At 38.4% G+C, this 3,340-nt stretch overlaps 1 pseudogene; it reads left to right on the forward strand.

The window, feature by feature from the left end:
• Nucleotides 1–1,348: 1,348 nt before the first annotated feature.
• On the forward strand, nucleotides 1,349–2,613 carry LOC144282964 (large ribosomal subunit protein uL4 pseudogene; annotated as a pseudogene).
• Nucleotides 2,614–3,340: the final 727 nt, after the last annotated feature.

Below are 3,340 nucleotides of genomic sequence, written 5' to 3' on the forward strand. Positions count from 1 at the left end.
ACCAGAATTCATTGATTCTAAGATGCACTTTTTAAAACATTTTAATTTTTTTAAATTTATTTTTAAAGATTTTATTTATTTATTTTTTGAGAGAGAGAGCACAAGAGGAGCAGCAGGCAGAGGGAGAAGGAGAAGCAGGCTCCCAGCTAAGCAGGGAGCCTGATGTGGAACTTAATCTCAGGACCCCAGTATCATGATGTGAATTGAAGGTAGGCGCTTCCCCGACTGAGCCATCGAGGTGCCCCTAAAATATTTGTAATATCTCTGAAACCAACCTGGGGATATCTTACCATCAATGGTATCCTACAATTAAAATTGGATGATTTTTTTTTCATGAAACATAAAATAATGAGGTGAGACATGTTACAATTGGAGGTAACTTTGATCTGACTAAATATGGCAATATGTCTTAAATTTAGAAAAAAATATTCATTACTAAAAGTAAGATTGATAAACTATGCAAAATATACATGTAAAATAATTTTAACATAGCACTATATAATTTAAAACTAGAGATCAGTAGACCACTGATCCCTGAGATAGGTCAACTTCCTTTATTTTGTAAAAAATTCTTTTTTTTACGTTTATGTGTATTTTTCTCCTTAAGCAATCTTTAGTTTATATCAAATTCTAAGTTAGTATTCAAGAAGTGAAAAATGTCTTAAATGATTATAGATGACTAATTTTTAATAGTCGCAAATGACGACCCAAAAGATGATTGCATAATAGACACTTTCTAATTATCTCATCAAAAGAATTCATGTAACATTTTTTTTTCTGCTTCTTCATGACTATCCTAATAATATCCCATAGCTAAACAAATGTAAGTTCATTTGTTTTTTAGTACAGTCCTGCGTTTATATCCAGGAAGAAAAAGTAGAATGGACCCTCTACTATTAGAGTTCTTAAATGTATCACTGTATTACATTTTAGTGTCTAGATAGCTGTCGATTTTCATATTGACACTTTAAAAAATTAAGAATATTTCGAACTTTATAATTTTAGAATAATTTCTTTTAATTTCAAAACAATCTGTTCTTTTGGTAAAACACATGCAGTGGTAAGAAGAATGTCAACCAAAATTGAACTATAGTCACATTCTCATTTTAGAAAGAAAAGCAGAATTTTTTAAAAAGATGAATTTTTTAAAAAGGAAACTTAAAATAATAGATTTTGATTTTGAAGGGACAAAAAAGAAATACTTTTCATTTAAAACAAGAGGATAACATTTGAATTGTCCTTTGTCTATTGAAGACTCAGGAGAGAAAAGTGGTTTTCTCCAAAGAGTCAAGGCAAGAAGCAACATGGGAAAAGATGGCTTTAAAAGGGAAACAAGAGGCCCTCTCCTCTCCCCGCGATGGCACGTGCTCGTCCCTTGATATCTGTGTACTCCGAAGAGAGGGAATCATCTGGCAAAAATGTTACCTTGCCTGCTGTGTTTAAGGCTCCCATTTGACAGGATGTTGTGAACTTTGTTCACAGCAACTTGCACAAAAACGACAGCCAGCCATATGCTGTCAGTGAATCAGCAGGTTATCAAACCAGTGCTGAGTCTTGGGGTACAGGCAGAGCCAGGGGTCCAGTGCCCAGAGTTCGAGGTGGGGGCCTCACCATTCTGGCCAGGGTGCTTTTGGAAATATGCGTCGTGGAGGCTGCGTGTTTGCACCAACCTGGCCGTTGGCACCGCAGAGTGAACACAACACAAAAGTGATATGCCATCTGCTCTGCCCTGACTGCCTCAGCCTCACCAGCACTGGTCATGTCTAAAGGTCACCGTGTTGAGAAGTTCCTGAGCTTCCTTTGGTGGTTGAAGATAAAGTTGAAGGCTACAAGAAGACCAAGGAGGAGGTTTTGCTTCTTAAGGAACTTAAAGCCTGGAATGATATCAAAAAGGTCTATGCCTCCCAGAGAATGAGAGCTGGCAAGGGCAAAATGAGAAACCGTCGTCCTATCCAGCGCAGGGGATCCTGCATCATCTACAATGAAGACAATGGTATCATCAAGGCATCAGAGACATCCCTGGAATCACTTTACTTAATGTAAGCAAACTGAACATTCTGAAACTTGCTCCTGGTGGGCATGTGGGACGTTTCTGCATTTGGACTGAAAGTGCTTTCTGCAAGTTAGATGATCTGTATGGCACTTGGCCTAAGGCTGCCTCCCTCAAGAGTAACTACAACCTTCCCATGCATAAGATGCTTAATACAGACCTTAGCAGAATCTTGAAAAGGCCAGGGATCCAAAGAGCCCTCCGAGCACCACGCAAGAGGATTCATCGTAGAGTCCTGAAGAAGAATCCACTGAAGAACCTAAGACTCATGTTGAAACTAAACCCGTAGCAAAGACCATGCGCTGGAACACCATTCTTCACCAGGCCAAGAATCACAAACTCCGGATGGATAAGGCAGCAGCGGCCTTAGAAGCCAAATCAGATGAGAGGGGGTTCCAGGCAAGAAGCCCATGGTAGGGAAGAAAAGAAAGAAGGCTGTTGGTGTGAAAAAGCCGAAGAAACCTTTGGTAGGAAAAAAGGCTGCAGCTACCAAGAAACCAGCAGCTGACAAGAAACCTGCAGAAAAGAAACCCACCACGGAAGAGAAGCAGCCCGCTGCCTAAAAACTTATATTTGTTTATTCCATAAAAGTCAGTCATTTTGGACAGCTAATTTTAAGTAAAGACCTGATCAAAGACAGTGAGAAACAAACAAAAAAATTTAAAAATAATAAAATAAAAGGGAAACAAGAATGTGAGAAACTGAAGAACAAAGAATAGAAAGTAGAGATTCTTTGTAGCAGAGATGGCTAGGAATTTAGAAACGATAATGGCTGTCATTCAATATTTAATCTTTATTTTTTGTGCTGCAGTAATTATGCCCCAGTGTACCATGGATTTGGTAGATTTGCACAACAGCATTCTGTTAGTTGTACCTTGGGAAATGAAGTAGAAGCAGTCTGTCCTGCATGTGTGAGAATGCAGCCTTTGTAGGCAGACTTACTTCGGTTCAAATCTTGGCTCCAGCAACATAACTACCTTCGGGCCATAACTACAACATCATTTACTTTAGCACCAAAATGGGGATAAAGTGTACTTTAATCCACAGAGCTGTATTCAGGATTAAATCAATCAGTTAGTCCATATAAAGTTCTTATACCACTGCTAGGTAAAAATTAAACAAATGTTTTGGGATGATATGACATATAGAAAACCCAAGCAACTTGGGGCAGCATTGGGTCTTACTGAATAATCAAAAATTGAGTCAGGATCCGGATTTAAAGTATCTGGGAAAGTCTATATATTCCTTCTTTGTGACTCTTTTGTATGGCATCTCAGGAAGGTTCAGAAA

This window comes from Canis aureus, chromosome 14 (genome assembly GCF_053574225.1).
Source record: "Canis aureus isolate CA01 chromosome 14, VMU_Caureus_v.1.0, whole genome shotgun sequence".
In the NCBI taxonomy this organism is placed as follows: Eukaryota; Metazoa; Chordata; class Mammalia; order Carnivora; family Canidae; genus Canis; species Canis aureus.